Source organism: Pleuronectes platessa, chromosome 2 (genome assembly GCF_947347685.1).
Source record: "Pleuronectes platessa chromosome 2, fPlePla1.1, whole genome shotgun sequence".
In the NCBI taxonomy this organism is placed as follows: domain Eukaryota; kingdom Metazoa; phylum Chordata; class Actinopteri; order Pleuronectiformes; family Pleuronectidae; genus Pleuronectes; species Pleuronectes platessa.
In genome coordinates, this window is record NC_070627.1 from 28689334 (window position 1) to 28705008 (window position 15675).

General features: G+C 43.3%; 18 non-coding genes across 18 annotated transcripts; all 18 read left to right on the forward strand.

Annotated features, from left to right (window-relative positions):
• Positions 1 to 373: 373 nt before the first annotated feature.
• On the forward strand, positions 374 to 445 carry trnad-guc (transfer RNA aspartic acid (anticodon GUC)). Its single transcript has one exon. It is a non-coding gene; the product is annotated as a tRNA-Asp (tRNA).
• Positions 446 to 911: 466 nt separating this feature from the next.
• On the forward strand, positions 912 to 984 carry trnav-uac (transfer RNA valine (anticodon UAC)). Its single transcript has one exon. It is a non-coding gene; the product is annotated as a tRNA-Val (tRNA).
• A 507-nt stretch (positions 985 to 1491) lies between these two features.
• Positions 1492 to 1564, forward strand: trnav-cac (transfer RNA valine (anticodon CAC)). Its single transcript has one exon. It is a non-coding gene; the product is annotated as a tRNA-Val (tRNA).
• Positions 1565 to 2397: 833 nt separating this feature from the next.
• Positions 2398 to 2469, forward strand: trnad-guc (transfer RNA aspartic acid (anticodon GUC)). Its single transcript has one exon. It is a non-coding gene; the product is annotated as a tRNA-Asp (tRNA).
• Positions 2470 to 3526: 1057 nt separating this feature from the next.
• trnav-cac (transfer RNA valine (anticodon CAC)) lies at positions 3527 to 3599 on the forward strand. Its single transcript has one exon. It is a non-coding gene; the product is annotated as a tRNA-Val (tRNA).
• Positions 3600 to 4432: 833 nt separating this feature from the next.
• trnad-guc (transfer RNA aspartic acid (anticodon GUC)) lies at positions 4433 to 4504 on the forward strand. Its single transcript has one exon. It is a non-coding gene; the product is annotated as a tRNA-Asp (tRNA).
• A 1046-nt stretch (positions 4505 to 5550) lies between these two features.
• On the forward strand, positions 5551 to 5623 carry trnav-cac (transfer RNA valine (anticodon CAC)). The gene has a single exon. It is a non-coding gene; the product is annotated as a tRNA-Val (tRNA).
• Positions 5624 to 6458: 835 nt separating this feature from the next.
• trnad-guc (transfer RNA aspartic acid (anticodon GUC)) lies at positions 6459 to 6530 on the forward strand. The gene has a single exon. It is a non-coding gene; the product is annotated as a tRNA-Asp (tRNA).
• A 477-nt stretch (positions 6531 to 7007) lies between these two features.
• trnav-uac (transfer RNA valine (anticodon UAC)) lies at positions 7008 to 7080 on the forward strand. Its single transcript has one exon. It is a non-coding gene; the product is annotated as a tRNA-Val (tRNA).
• A 507-nt stretch (positions 7081 to 7587) lies between these two features.
• Positions 7588 to 7660, forward strand: trnav-cac (transfer RNA valine (anticodon CAC)). Its single transcript has one exon. It is a non-coding gene; the product is annotated as a tRNA-Val (tRNA).
• Positions 7661 to 8495: 835 nt separating this feature from the next.
• Positions 8496 to 8567, forward strand: trnad-guc (transfer RNA aspartic acid (anticodon GUC)). The gene has a single exon. It is a non-coding gene; the product is annotated as a tRNA-Asp (tRNA).
• A 1046-nt stretch (positions 8568 to 9613) lies between these two features.
• On the forward strand, positions 9614 to 9686 carry trnav-cac (transfer RNA valine (anticodon CAC)). Its single transcript has one exon. It is a non-coding gene; the product is annotated as a tRNA-Val (tRNA).
• Positions 9687 to 10519: 833 nt separating this feature from the next.
• Positions 10520 to 10591, forward strand: trnad-guc (transfer RNA aspartic acid (anticodon GUC)). The gene has a single exon. It is a non-coding gene; the product is annotated as a tRNA-Asp (tRNA).
• A 1046-nt stretch (positions 10592 to 11637) lies between these two features.
• On the forward strand, positions 11638 to 11710 carry trnav-cac (transfer RNA valine (anticodon CAC)). The gene has a single exon. It is a non-coding gene; the product is annotated as a tRNA-Val (tRNA).
• Positions 11711 to 12545: 835 nt separating this feature from the next.
• trnad-guc (transfer RNA aspartic acid (anticodon GUC)) lies at positions 12546 to 12617 on the forward strand. The gene has a single exon. It is a non-coding gene; the product is annotated as a tRNA-Asp (tRNA).
• Positions 12618 to 13094: 477 nt separating this feature from the next.
• On the forward strand, positions 13095 to 13167 carry trnav-uac (transfer RNA valine (anticodon UAC)). Its single transcript has one exon. It is a non-coding gene; the product is annotated as a tRNA-Val (tRNA).
• A 507-nt stretch (positions 13168 to 13674) lies between these two features.
• On the forward strand, positions 13675 to 13747 carry trnav-cac (transfer RNA valine (anticodon CAC)). Its single transcript has one exon. It is a non-coding gene; the product is annotated as a tRNA-Val (tRNA).
• Positions 13748 to 14582: 835 nt separating this feature from the next.
• trnad-guc (transfer RNA aspartic acid (anticodon GUC)) lies at positions 14583 to 14654 on the forward strand. The gene has a single exon. It is a non-coding gene; the product is annotated as a tRNA-Asp (tRNA).
• The last annotated feature ends 1021 nt before the right edge of the window (positions 14655 to 15675 follow it).

The window sequence follows — 15675 nt, forward strand, 5'->3', positions numbered from 1 at the left end:
TTTTTTCAACATATCCTATCTGACCAGGTCATATGTTGTGATCCCAAAGACAAAGCTAGAGGACTTTGCCTGCGATAAAGGTCAAGTGGACGACTTGGCTCAGCCCATGCCATTTAGGCTATTAAGGCCCAGTTGGATTCAGCATTCATCCCAATTGCAGATACTCTGAGCGTATATGAAACCATTGCAAATTGATCGAACACAAAGTTGCCAATGTAAGTCCTCAGTCCTTTTCAAAATCCAGTTTACTGGATAAGAAAGCCAGTACAGCAAAAGATTTGTCATCATCCCCCAAACAGGAAGAATACAATGTATTAAAAGTCAGAACAGCGCCATCTTTTTTGAGAAATGGCCGAGTTTTGCAGTGAAGCAGTCCTCGTTAGTATAGTGGCAAGTATCTCCGCCTGTCACGCGGAAGACCGGGGTTCGATTCCCCGACGAGGAGACCATCTTTGTTTTCTGCTCAATATTCACTACAGGGCAAATCAGAAGTAATGCTCCAGGATGCAGCTCTCAAGGTTAGGCTTTGCTCCCATCCCCCATAACAACTGCCTTCAACTATTAATGTCTATACAGTGGTAACCGGATGATAACAACAACACACAACCTGCCTGTTCTCTTTGAGAATGGGTCACATATTCCCACCATCAGATTGAGTCTAAACTGATGTTATTTGCTGGTTGCTTGCACGTAAGGCGTGTACCTCAACAGTGGTTGAGCCACTTGGTCACAGGTAACATTGAGCCCAGTTGAATTCAGTCCAGTTTTGAATCTCTCTTATGAAATCTCAAAGGACTCCTTGTAACAAATTCTTATCAATTGGATTTGGCTCTTCTCAGAAAAACAATTATGGGACCCAGTGGTTATGGTGTATTGTCCAGTATCGGGCCAAGGGGGATCATGCTATGTCTGTTTCTGTAGTGTAGTGGTTATCACGTTCGCTTTACACGCGAAAAGTCCCCAGCTCGAAACTGGGCAGAAACAACTTCCTATGTCTCAACTATTTTCCAACAATGTGAGGTCAGAATGTTCTTGCAAATTTTTTTTGTGACTCATAGCCACTCCGTTCGCCATTTCTGTCATTGAGTGTGATTTTGCAGATGCGGTGGCAAATTTGAGAAAAACTAGGGATGGCCAACTCTACATTATTCTCAGTATGTCAATGCTCTGTCTGTCACACTCAAGCTCAAACCAAGATCATGCAAGGCTCATCACAGAGGTTTGAAAGGAAACACGAGCAGAGAGAGGAACCTCCCAAACGGAAGCAGCATTTGAGATTCTGAAATGCTTGCTGAACAGAATTCCAAGGCATGCTATGTAGCTTGTTGCTTCTTTTTGTGAGAGATTTGGGACAGTAAGCTATACTTTAGTTTTCACAAAGTACTCTATGTAACAAATTGCTAACATTTGGATATGGCTACTCTAATGAGAAAAACAAATGGGAGCCAACATGTATTTGTGGGTCAAGCAGAAGTGCCAGGTGAAATGTCAGTTTCTGTAGTGTAGTGGTTATCACGTTCGCTTCACACGCGAAAGGTCCCCAGCTCGAAACTTGGCAGAAACATCTTTTTGGGATGATGCTTTAGTCCAACTACTTGGTACCCAACTTCTGTGTCTCCATTTGATATACTGGGTTTCATAGTGTTGTTCCAAGGATCCATGAAGAAAATCACACTTGACTTTTTTTCACAGTGATTGTTTTTGCAGATCTGGTGGCAACATTGAGAACAATTTGGGATGGCAAGGCTCATTCCAGGGGTTTGAAAGGAGACACCAGCAAAGAAAAGAACCTCCCAAATGAAAGCAGCATTACAGATTCTGAACTGGTTGTGGATCAGAAGATCATGATCGCCTATGGTTCTTTGCTTTCTTCAGATCCAGAGGGACTCGCAGCCCCATGTGAAAGAAACTTAAGTTTGATAAGTTCTGTTCCACAAATGAGGCAGTGTCCTCAAGAGGGACCCAGCGTGCAGTCCAGTACAAGGGCTGAGAGCCCCTGGCAGAAGTATCACATTTTGTAGTTTTTTTTTCAACATATCCCATCTGACCAGGTCATACGTTGTGATCCCAAAGACAAAGCTGGAGGACTTTGCCTGCGATAAAGGTCAAGTGGACGACTTGGCTCAGCCCATGCCATTTAGGCTATTAAGGCCCAGTTGGATTCAGCATTCATCCCAATTGCAGATACTCTGAGCGTATATGAAACCATTGCAAATTGATCGAACACAAAGTTGCCAATGTAAGTCCTCAGTCCTTTTCAAAATCCAGTTTACTGGATAAGAAAGCCAGTACAGCAAAAGATTTGTCATCATCCCCCAAACAGGAAGAGTACAATGTACTAAAAGTCAGAACAGCGCCACCTTTTTTGAGAAATGGCCGAGTTTTGCAGTGAAGCAGTCCTCGTTAGTATAGTGGCAAGTATCTCCGCCTGTCACGCAGAAGACCGGGGTTCGATTCCCCGACGAGGAGTCCATCTTTGTTTTCTGCTCAATCTTCACTACAGGGCAAATCAGAAGTAATGCTCCAGGATGCAGCTCTCAAGGTTAGGCTTTGCTCCCATCCCCCATAACAACTGCCTTCAACTATTAATGTCTATACAGTGGTAACCGGATGACAACAACTTCATAACAACAACACACAACCTGCCTGTTCTCTTTGAGAATGGGTCACATATTCCCACCATCAGATTGAGTCTAAACTGATGTTATTTGCTGGTTGCTTGCACGTAAGGCGTGTACCTCAACAGTGGTTGAGCCACTTGGTCACAGGTAACATTGAGCCCAGTTGAATTCAGTCCAGTTTTGAATCTCTCTTATGAAATCTCAAAGGACTCCTTGTAACAAATTCTTATCAATTGGATTTGGCTCTTCTCAGAAAAACAATTATGGGACCCAGTGGTTATGGTGTATTTTCCAGTATCAGGCCAAGGGGGATCATGCTATGTCTGTTTCTGTAATGTAGTGGTTATCACGTTCGCTTTACACGCGAAAAGTCCCCAGCTCGAAACTGGGCAGAAACAACTTCCTATGTCTCAACTATTTTCCAACAATGTGAGGTCAGAATGTTCTTGCAAATTTTTTTTGTGACTCATAGCCACTCCGTTCGCCATTTCTGTCATTGAGTGTGATTTTGCAGATGCGGTGGCAAATTTGAGAAAAACTAGGGATGGCCAACTCTACATTATTCTCAGTATGTCACTGCTCTGTCTGTCACACTCAAGCTCAAACCAAGATCATGCAAGGCTCATCACAGAGGTTTGAAAGGAAACACGAGCAGAGAGAGGAACCTCCCAAACGGAAGCAGCATTTGAGATTCTGAAATGCTTGCTGAACAGAATTCCAAGGCATGCTATGTAGCTTGTTGCTTCTTTTTGTGAGAGATTTGGGACAGTAAGCTATACTTTAGTTTTCACAAAGTACTCTATGTAACAAATTGCTAACATTTGGATATGGCTACTCTAATGAGAAAAACAAATGGGAGCCAACATGTATTTGTGGGTCAAGCAGAAGTGCCCGGTGAAATGTCAGTTTCTGTAGTGTAGTGGTTATCACGTTCGCTTCACACGCGAAAGGTCCCCAGCTCGAAACTGGGCAGAAACATCTTTTTGGGATGATGCTTTAGTCCAACTACTTGGTACCCAACTTCTGTGTCTCCATTTGATATACTGGGTTTCATAGTGTTGTTCCAAGGATCCATGAAGAAAATCACACTTGACTTTTTTTCACAGTGATTGTTTTTGCAGATCTGGTGGCAACATTGAGAACAATTTGGGATGGCAAGGCTCATTCCAGGGGTTTGAAAGGAGACACCAGCAAAGAAAAGAACCTCCCAAATGAAAGCAGCATTACAGATTCTGAACTGGTTGTGGATCAGAAGATCATGATCGCCTATGGTTCTTTGCTTTCTTCAGATCCAGAGGGACTCGCAGCCCCATGTGAAAGAAACTTAAGTTTGATAAGTTCTGTTCCACAAATGAGGCAGTGTCCTCAAGAGGGACCCAGCGTGCAGTCCAGTACAAGGGCTGAGAGCCCCTGGCAGAAGTATCACATTTTGTAGTTTTTTTTTCAACATATCCCATCTGACCAGGTCATACGTTGTGATCCCAAAGACAAAGCTAGAGGACTTTGCCTGCGATAAAGGTCAAGTGGACGACTTGGCTCAGCCCATGCCATTTAGGCTATTAAGGCCCAGTTGGATTCAGCATTCATCCCAATTGCAGATACTCTGAGCGTATATGAAACCATTGCAAATTGATCGAACACAAAGTTGCCAATGTAAGTCCTCAGTCCTTTTCAAAATCCAGTTTACTGGATAAGAAAGCCAGTACAGCAAAAGATTTGTCATCATCCCCCAAACAGGAAGAATACAATGTATTAAAAGTCAGAACAGCGCCATCTTTTTTGAGAAATGGCCGAGTTTTGCAGTGAAGCAGTCCTCGTTAGTATAGTGGCAAGTATCTCCGCCTGTCACGCGGAAGACCGGGGTTCGATTCCCCGACGAGGAGACCATCTTTGTTTTCTGCTCAATATTCACTACAGGGCAAATCAGAAGTAATGCTCCAGGATGCAGCTCTCAAGGTTAGGCTTTGCTCCCATCCCCCATAACAACTGCCTTCAACTATTAATGTCTATACAGTGGTAACCGGATGATAACAACAACACACAACCTGCCTGTTCTCTTTGAGAATGGGTCACATATTCCCACCATCAGATTGAGTCTAAACTGATGTTATTTGCTGGTTGCTTGCACGTAAGGCGTGTACCTCAACAGTGGTTGAGCCACTTGGTCACAGGTAACATTGAGCCCAGTTGAATTCAGTCCAGTTTTGAATCTCTCTTATGAAATCTCAAAGGACTCCTTGTAACAAATTCTTATCAATTGGATTTGGCTCTTCTCAGAAAAACAATTATGGGACCCAGTGGTTATGGTGTATTTTCCAGTATCGGGCCAAGGGGGATCATGCTATGTCTGTTTCTGTAATGTAGTGGTTATCACGTTCGCTTTACACGCGAAAAGTCCCCAGCTCGAAACTGGGCAGAAACAACTTCCTATGTCTCAACTATTTTCCAACAATGTGAGGTCAGAATGTTCTTGCAAATTTTTTTTGTGACTCATAGCCACTCCGTTCGCCATTTCTGTCATTGAGTGTGATTTTGCAGATGCGGTGGCAAATTTGAGAAAAACTAGGGATGGCCAACTCTACATTATTCTCAGTATGTCACTGCTCTGTCTGTCACACTCAAGCTCAAACCAAGATCATGCAAGGCTCATCACAGAGGTTTGAAAGGAAACACGAGCAGAGAGAGGAACCTCCCAAACGGAAGCAGCATTTGAGATTCTGAAATGCTTGCTGAACAGAATTCCAAGGCATGCTATGTAGCTTGTTGCTTCTTTTTGTGAGAGATTTGGGACAGTAAGCTATACTTTAGTTTTCACAAAGTACTCTATGTAACAAATTGCTAACATTTGGATATGGCTACTCTAATGAGAAAAACAAATGGGAGCCAACATGTATTTGTGGGTCAAGCAGAAGTGCCAGGTGAAATGTCAGATTCTGTAGTGTAGTGGTTATCACATTCGCTTCACACGCGAAAGGTCCCCAGCTCGAAACTGGGCAGAAACATCTTTTTGGGATGATGCTTTAGTCCAACTACTTGGTACCCAACTTCTGTGTCTCCATTTGATATACTTGGTTTCATAGAGTGTTGTTCCAAGGATCCATGAAGAAAATCACACTTGACTTTTTTTCACAGTGATTGTTTTTGCAGATCTGGTGGCAACATTGAGAACAATTTGGGATGGCAAGGCTCATTCCAGGGGTTTGAAAGGAGACACCAGCAAAGAAAAGAACCTCCCAAATGAAAGCAGCATTACAGATTCTGAACTGGTTGTGGATCAGAAGATCATGATCGCCTATGGTTCTTTGCTTTCTTCAGATCCAGAGGGACTCGCAGCCCCATGTGAAAGAAACTTAAGTTTGATAAGTTCTGTTCCACAAATGAGGCAGTGTCCTCAAGAGGGACCCAGCGTGCAGTCCAGTACAAGGGCTGAGAGCCCCTGGCAGAAGTATCACATTTTGTAGTTTTTTTTTCAACATATCCCATCTGACCAGGTCATACGTTGTGATCCCAAAGACAAAGCTGGAGGACTTTGCCTGCGATAAAGGTCAAGTGGACGACTTGGCTCAGCCCATGCCATTTAGGCTATTAAGGCCCAGTTGGATTCAGCATTCATCCCAATTGCAGATACTCTGAGCGTATATGAAACCATTGCAAATTGATCGAACACAAAGTTGCCAATGTAAGTCCTCAGTCCTTTTCAAAATCCAGTTTACTGGATAAGAAAGCCAGTACAGCAAAAGATTTGTCATCATCCCCCAAACAGGAAGAGTACAATGTACTAAAAGTCAGAACAGCGCCACCTTTTTTGAGAAATGGCCGAGTTTTGCAGTGAAGCAGTCCTCGTTAGTATAGTGGCAAGTATCTCCGCCTGTCACGCGGAAGACCGGGGTTCGATTCCCCGACGAGGAGTCCATCTTTGTTTTCTGCTCAATCTTCACTACAGGGCAAATCAGAAGTAATGCTCCAGGATGCAGCTCTCAAGGTTAGGCTTTGCTCCCATCCCCCATAACAACTGCCTTCAACTATTAATGTCTATACAGTGGTAACCGGATGACAACAACTTCATAACAACAACACACAACCTGCCTGTTCTCTTTGAGAATGGGTCACATATTCCCACCATCAGATTGAGTCTAAACTGATGTTATTTGCTGGTTGCTTGCACGTAAGGCGTGTACCTCAACAGTGGTTGAGCCACTTGGTCACAGGTAACATTGAGCCCAGTTGGATTCAGTCCAGTTTTGAATCTCTCTTATGAAATCTCAAAGAACTCCTTGTAACAAATTCTTATCAATTGGATTTGGCTCTTCTCAGAAAAACAATTATGGGACCCAGTGGTTATGGTGTATTTTCCAGTGTCGGGCCAAGGGGGATCATGCTATGTCTGTTTCTGTAGTGTAGTGGTTATCACGTTCGCTTTACACGCGAAAAGTCCCCAGCTCGAAACTGGGCAGAAACAACTTCCTATGTCTCAACTATTTTCCAACAATGTGAGGTCAAAATGTTCTTACAAATTTTTTTTGTGACTCATAGCCACTCCGTTCGCCATTTCTGTCATTGAGTGTGATTTTGCAGATGCGGTGGCAAATTTGAGAAAAACTAGGGATGGCCAACTCTACATTATTCTCAGTATGTCACTGCTCTGTCTGTCACACTCAAGCTCAAACCAAGATCATGCAAGGCTCATCACAGAGGTTTGAAAGGAAACACGAGCAGAGAGAGGAACCTCCCAAACGGAAGCAGCATTTGAGATTCTGAAATGCTTGCTGAACAGAATTCCAAGGCATGCTATGTAGCTTGTTGCTTCTTTTTGTGAGAGATTTGGGACAGTAAGCTATACTTTAGTTTTCACAAAGTACTCTATGTAACAAATTGCTAACATTTGGATATGGCTACTCTAATGAGAAAAACAAATGGGAGCCAACATGTATTTGTGGGTCAAGCAGAAGTGCCAGGTGAAATGTCAGTTTCTGTAGTGTAGTGGTTATCACGTTCGCTTCACACGCGAAAGGTCCCCAGCTCGAAACTGGGCAGAAACATCTTTTTGGGATGATGCTTTAGTCCAACTACTTGGTACCCAACTTCTGTGTCTCCATTTGATATACTTGGTTTCATAGAGTGTTGTTCCAAGGATCCATGAAGAAAATCACACTTGACTTTTTTTCACAGTGATTGTTTTTGCAGATCTGGTGGCAACATTGAGAACAATTTGGGATGGCAAGGCTCATTCCAGGGGTTTGAAAGGAGACACCAGCAAAGAAAAGAACCTCCCAAATGAAAGCAGCATTACAGATTCTGAACTGGTTGTGGATCAGAAGATCATGATCGCCTATGGTTCTTTGCTTTCTTCAGATCCAGAGGGACTCGCAGCCCCATGTGAAAGAAACTTAAGTTTGATAAGTTCTGTTCCACAAATGAGGCAGTGTCCTCAAGAGGGACCCAGAGTGCAGTCCAGTACAAGGGCGGAGAGCCCCTGGCAGAAGCCTCATATTTTGTAGGTCTTTTTTCAACATATCCTATCTGACCAGGTCATATGTTGTGATCCCAAAGACAAAGCTAGAGGACTTTGCCTGCGATAAAGGTCAAGTGGACGACTTGGCTCAGCCCATGCCATTTAGGCTATTAAGGCCCAGTTGGATTCAGCATTCATCCCAATTGCAGATACTCTGAGCGTATATGAAACCATTGCAAATTGATCGAACACAAAGTTGCCAATGTAAGTCCTCAGTCCTTTTCAAAATCCAGTTTACTGGATAAGAAAGCCAGTACAGCAAAAGATTTGTCATCATCCCCCAAACAGGAAGAATACAATGTATTAAAAGTCAGAACAGCGCCATCTTTTTTGAGAAATGGCCGAGTTTTGCAGTGAAGCAGTCCTCGTTAGTATAGTGGCAAGTATCTCCGCCTGTCACGCGGAAGACCGGGGTTCGATTCCCCGACGAGGAGACCATCTTTGTTTTCTGCTCAATATTCACTACAGGGCAAATCAGAAGTAATGCTCCAGGATGCAGCTCTCAAGGTTAGGCTTTGCTCCCATCCCCCATAACAACTGCCTTCAACTATTAATGTCTATACAGTGGTAACCGGATGATAACAACAACACACAACCTGCCTGTTCTCTTTGAGAATGGGTCACATATTCCCACCATCAGATTGAGTCTAAACTGATGTTATTTGCTGGTTGCTTGCACGTAAGGCGTGTACCTCAACAGTGGTTGAGCCACTTGGTCACAGGTAACATTGAGCCCAGTTGAATTCAGTCCAGTTTTGAATCTCTCTTATGAAATCTCAAAGGACTCCTTGTAACAAATTCTTATCAATTGGATTTGGCTCTTCTCAGAAAAACAATTATGGGACCCAGTGGTTATGGTGTATTTTCCAGTATCGGGCCAAGGGGGATCATGCTATGTCTGTTTCTGTAATGTAGTGGTTATCACGTTCGCTTTACACGCGAAAAGTCCCCAGCTCGAAACTGGGCAGAAACAACTTCCTATGTCTCAACTATTTTCCAACAATGTGAGGTCAGAATGTTCTTGCAAATTTTTTTTGTGACTCATAGCCACTCCGTTCGCCATTTCTGTCATTGAGTGTGATTTTGCAGATGCGGTGGCAAATTTGAGAAAAACTAGGGATGGCCAACTCTACATTATTCTCAGTATGTCACTGCTCTGTCTGTCACACTCAAGCTCAAACCAAGATCATGCAAGGCTCATCACAGAGGTTTGAAAGGAAACACGAGCAGAGAGAGGAACCTCCCAAACGGAAGCAGCATTTGAGATTCTGAAATGCTTGCTGAACAGAATTCCAAGGCATGCTATGTAGCTTGTTGCTTCTTTTTGTGAGAGATTTGGGACAGTAAGCTATACTTTAGTTTTCACAAAGTACTCTATGTAACAAATTGCTAACATTTGGATATGGCTACTCTAATGAGAAAAACAAATGGGAGCCAACATGTATTTGTGGGTCAAGCAGAAGTGCCCGGTGAAATGTCAGTTTCTGTAGTGTAGTGGTTATCACGTTCGCTTCACACGCGAAAGGTCCCCAGCTCGAAACTGGGCAGAAACATCTTTTTGGGATGATGCTTTAGTCCAACTACTTGGTACCCAACTTCTGTGTCTCCATTTGATATACTGGGTTTCATAGTGTTGTTCCAAGGATCCATGAAGAAAATCACACTTGACTTTTTTTCACAGTGATTGTTTTTGCAGATCTGGTGGCAACATTGAGAACAATTTGGGATGGCAAGGCTCATTCCAGGGGTTTGAAAGGAGACACCAGCAAAGAAAAGAACCTCCCAAATGAAAGCAGCATTACAGATTCTGAACTGGTTGTGGATCAGAAGATCATGATCGCCTATGGTTCTTTGCTTTCTTCAGATCCAGAGGGACTCGCAGCCCCATGTGAAAGAAACTTAAGTTTGATAAGTTCTGTTCCACAAATGAGGCAGTGTCCTCAAGAGGGACCCAGCGTGCAGTCCAGTACAAGGGCTGAGAGCCCCTGGCAGAAGTATCACATTTTGTAGTTTTTTTTTCAACATATCCCATCTGACCAGGTCATACGTTGTGATCCCAAAGACAAAGCTAGAGGACTTTGCCTGCGATAAAGGTCAAGTGGACGACTTGGCTCAGCCCATGCCATTTAGGCTATTAAGGCCCAGTTGGATTCAGCATTCATCCCAATTGCAGATACTCTGAGCGTATATGAAACCATTGCAAATTGATCGAACACAAAGTTGCCAATGTAAGTCCTCAGTCCTTTTCAAAATCCAGTTTACTGGATAAGAAAGCCAGTACAGCAAAAGATTTGTCATCATCCCCCAAACAGGAAGAATACAATGTATTAAAAGTCAGAACAGCGCCATCTTTTTTGAGAAATGGCCGAGTTTTGCAGTGAAGCAGTCCTCGTTAGTATAGTGGCAAGTATCTCCGCCTGTCACGCGGAAGACCGGGGTTCGATTCCCCGACGAGGAGACCATCTTTGTTTTCTGCTCAATATTCACTACAGGGCAAATCAGAAGTAATGCTCCAGGATGCAGCTCTCAAGGTTAGGCTTTGCTCCCATCCCCCATAACAACTGCCTTCAACTATTAATGTCTATACAGTGGTAACCGGATGATAACAACAACACACAACCTGCCTGTTCTCTTTGAGAATGGGTCACATATTCCCACCATCAGATTGAGTCTAAACTGATGTTATTTGCTGGTTGCTTGCACGTAAGGCGTGTACCTCAACAGTGGTTGAGCCACTTGGTCACAGGTAACATTGAGCCCAGTTGAATTCAGTCCAGTTTTGAATCTCTCTTATGAAATCTCAAAGGACTCCTTGTAACAAATTCTTATCAATTGGATTTGGCTCTTCTCAGAAAAACAATTATGGGACCCAGTGGTTATGGTGTATTTTCCAGTATCGGGCCAAGGGGGATCATGCTATGTCTGTTTCTGTAATGTAGTGGTTATCACGTTCGCTTTACACGCGAAAAGTCCCCAGCTCGAAACTGGGCAGAAACAACTTCCTATGTCTCAACTATTTTCCAACAATGTGAGGTCAGAATGTTCTTGCAAATTTTTTTTGTGACTCATAGCCACTCCGTTCGCCATTTCTGTCATTGAGTGTGATTTTGCAGATGCGGTGGCAAATTTGAGAAAAACTAGGGATGGCCAACTCTACATTATTCTCAGTATGTCACTGCTCTGTCTGTCACACTCAAGCTCAAACCAAGATCATGCAAGGCTCATCACAGAGGTTTGAAAGGAAACACGAGCAGAGAGAGGAACCTCCCAAACGGAAGCAGCATTTGAGATTCTGAAATGCTTGCTGAACAGAATTCCAAGGCATGCTATGTAGCTTGTTGCTTCTTTTTGTGAGAGATTTGGGACAGTAAGCTATACTTTAGTTTTCACAAAGTACTCTATGTAACAAATTGCTAACATTTGGATATGGCTACTCTAATGAGAAAAACAAATGGGAGCCAACATGTATTTGTGGGTCAAGCAGAAGTGCCAGGTGAAATGTCAGATTCTGTAGTGTAGTGGTTATCACATTCGCTTCACACGCGAAAGGTCCCCAGCTCGAAACTGGGCAGAAACATCTTTTTGGGATGATGCTTTAGTCCAACTACTTGGTACCCAACTTCTGTGTCTCCATTTGATATACTTGGTTTCATAGAGTGTTGTTCCAAGGATCCATGAAGAAAATCACACTTGACTTTTTTTCACAGTGATTGTTTTTGCAGATCTGGTGGCAACATTGAGAACAATTTGGGATGGCAAGGCTCATTCCAGGGGTTTGAAAGGAGACACCAGCAAAGAAAAGAACCTCCCAAATGAAAGCAGCATTACAGATTCTGAACTGGTTGTGGATCAGAAGATCATGATCGCCTATGGTTCTTTGCTTTCTTCAGATCCAGAGGGACTCGCAGCCCCATGTGAAAGAAACTTAAGTTTGATAAGTTCTGTTCCACAAATGAGGCAGTGTCCTCAAGAGGGACCCAGCGTGCAGTCCAGTACAAGGGCTGAGAGCCCCTGGCAGAAGTATCACATTTTGTAGTTTTTTTTTCAACATATCCCATCTGACCAGGTCATACGTTGTGATCCCAAAGACAAAGCTGGAGGACTTTGCCTGCGATAAAGGTCAAGTGGACGACTTGGCTCAGCCCATGCCATTTAGGCTATTAAGGCCCAGTTGGATTCAGCATTCATCCCAATTGCAGATACTCTGAGCGTATATGAAACCATTGCAAATTGATCGAACACAAAGTTGCCAATGTAAGTCCTCAGTCCTTTTCAAAATCCAGTTTACTGGATAAGAAAGCCAGTACAGCAAAAGATTTGTCATCATCCCCCAAACAGGAAGAGTACAATGTACTAAAAGTCAGAACAGCGCCACCTTTTTTGAGAAATGGCCGAGTTTTGCAGTGAAGCAGTCCTCGTTAGTATAGTGGCAAGTATCTCCGCCTGTCACGCGGAAGACCGGGGTTCGATTCCCCGACGAGGAGTCCATCTTTGTTTTCTGCTCAATCTTCACTACAGGGCAAATCAGAAGTAATGCTCCAGGATGCAGCTCTCAAGGTTAGGCTTTGCTCCCATCCCCCATAACAACTGCCTTCAACTATTAATGTCTATACAGTGGTAACCGGATGACAACAACTTCATAACAACAACACACAACCTGCCTGTTCTCTTTGAGAATGGGTCACATATTCCCACCATCAGATTGAGTCTAAACTGATGTTATTTGCTGGTTGCTTGCACGTAAGGCGTGTACCTCAACAGTGGTTGAGCCACTTGGTCACAGGTAACATTGAGCCCAGTTGGATTCAGTCCAGTTTTGAATCTCTCTTATGAAATCTCAAAGAACTCCTTGTAACAAATTCTTATCAATTGGATTTGGCTCTTCTCAGAAAAACAATTATGGGACCCAGTGGTTATGGTGTATTTTCCAGTGTCGGGCCAAGGGGGATCATGCTATGTCTGTTTCTGTAGTGTAGTGGTTATCACGTTCGCTTTACACGCGAAAAGTCCCCAGCTCGAAACTGGGCAGAAACAACTTCCTATGTCTCAACTATTTTCCAACAATGTGAGGTCAAAATGTTCTTACAAATTTTTTTTGTGACTCATAGCCACTCCGTTCGCCATTTCTGTCATTGAGTGTGATTTTGCAGATGCGGTGGCAAATTTGAGAAAAACTAGGGATGGCCAACTCTACATTATTCTCAGTATGTCACTGCTCTGTCTGTCACACTCAAGCTCAAACCAAGATCATGCAAGGCTCATCACAGAGGTTTGAAAGGAAACACGAGCAGAGAGAGGAACCTCCCAAACGGAAGCAGCATTTGAGATTCTGAAATGCTTGCTGAACAGAATTCCAAGGCATGCTATGTAGCTTGTTGCTTCTTTTTGTGAGAGATTTGGGACAGTAAGCTATACTTTAGTTTTCACAAAGTACTCTATGTAACAAATTGCTAACATTTGGATATGGCTACTCTAATGAGAAAAACAAATGGGAGCCAACATGTATTTGTGGGTCAAGCAGAAGTGCCAGGTGAAATGTCAGTTTCTGTAGTGTAGTGGTTATCACGTTCGCTTCACACGCGAAAGGTCCCCAGCTCGAAACTGGGCAGAAACATCTTTTTGGGATGATGCTTTAGTCCAACTACTTGGTACCCAACTTCTGTGTCTCCATTTGATATACTTGGTTTCATAGAGTGTTGTTCCAAGGATCCATGAAGAAAATCACACTTGACTTTTTTTCACAGTGATTGTTTTTGCAGATCTGGTGGCAACATTGAGAACAATTTGGGATGGCAAGGCTCATTCCAGGGGTTTGAAAGGAGACACCAGCAAAGAAAAGAACCTCCCAAATGAAAGCAGCATTACAGATTCTGAACTGGTTGTGGATCAGAAGATCATGATCGCCTATGGTTCTTTGCTTTCTTCAGATCCAGAGGGACTCGCAGCCCCATGTGAAAGAAACTTAAGTTTGATAAGTTCTGTTCCACAAATGAGGCAGTGTCCTCAAGAGGGACCCAGAGTGCAGTCCAGTACAAGGGCGGAGAGCCCCTGGCAGAAGCCTCATATTTTGTAGGTCTTTTTTCAACATATCCTATCTGACCAGGTCATATGTTGTGATCCCAAAGACAAAGCTAGAGGACTTTGCCTGCGATAAAGGTCAAGTGGACGACTTGGCTCAGCCCATGCCATTTAGGCTATTAAGGCCCAGTTGGATTCAGCATTCATCCCAATTGCAGATACTCTGAGCGTATATGAAACCATTGCAAATTGATCGAACACAAAGTTGCCAATGTAAGTCCTCAGTCCTTTTCAAAATCCAGTTTACTGGATAAGAAAGCCAGTACAGCAAAAGATTTGTCATCATCCCCCAAACAGGAAGAATACAATGTATTAAAAGTCAGAACAGCGCCATCTTTTTTGAGAAATGGCCGAGTTTTGCAGTGAAGCAGTCCTCGTTAGTATAGTGGCAAGTATCTCCGCCTGTCACGCGGAAGACCGGGGTTCGATTCCCCGACGAGGAGACCATCTTTGTTTTCTGCTCAATATTCACTACAGGGCAAATCAGAAGTAATGCTCCAGGATGCAGCTCTCAAGGTTAGGCTTTGCTCCCATCCCCCATAACAACTGCCTTCAACTATTAATGTCTATACAGTGGTAACCGGATGATAACAACAACACACAACCTGCCTGTTCTCTTTGAGAATGGGTCACATATTCCCACCATCAGATTGAGTCTAAACTGATGTTATTTGCTGGTTGCTTGCACGTAAGGCGTGTACCTCAACAGTGGTTGAGCCACTTGGTCACAGGTAACATTGAGCCCAGTTGAATTCAGTCCAGTTTTGAATCTCTCTTATGAAATCTCAAAGGACTCCTTGTAACAAATTCTTATCAATTGGATTTGGCTCTTCTCAGAAAAACAATTATGGGACCCAGTGGTTATGGTGTATTTTCCAGTATCGGGCCAAGGGGGATCATGCTATGTCTGTTTCTGTAATGTAGTGGTTATCACGTTCGCTTTACACGCGAAAAGTCCCCAGCTCGAAACTGGGCAGAAACAACTTCCTATGTCTCAACTATTTTCCAACAATGTGAGGTCAGAATGTTCTTGCAAATTTTTTTTGTGACTCATAGCCACTCCGTTCGCCATTTCTGTCATTGAGTGTGATTTTGCAGATGCGGTGGCAAATTTGAGAAAAACTAGGGATGGCCAACTCTACATTATTCTCAGTATGTCACTGCTCTGTCTGTCACACTCAAGCTCAAACCAAGATCATGCAAGGCTCATCACAGAGGTTTGAAAGGAAACACGAGCAGAGAGAGGAACCTCCCAAACGGAAGCAGCATTTGAGATTCTGAAATGCTTGCTGAACAGAATTCCAAGGCATGCTATGTAGCTTGTTGCTTCTTTTTGTGAGAGATTTGGGACAGTAAGCTATACTTTAGTTTTCACAAAGTACTCTATGTAACAAATTGCTAACATTTGGATATGGCTACTCTAATGAGAAAAACAAATGGGAGCCAACATGTATTTGTGGGTCA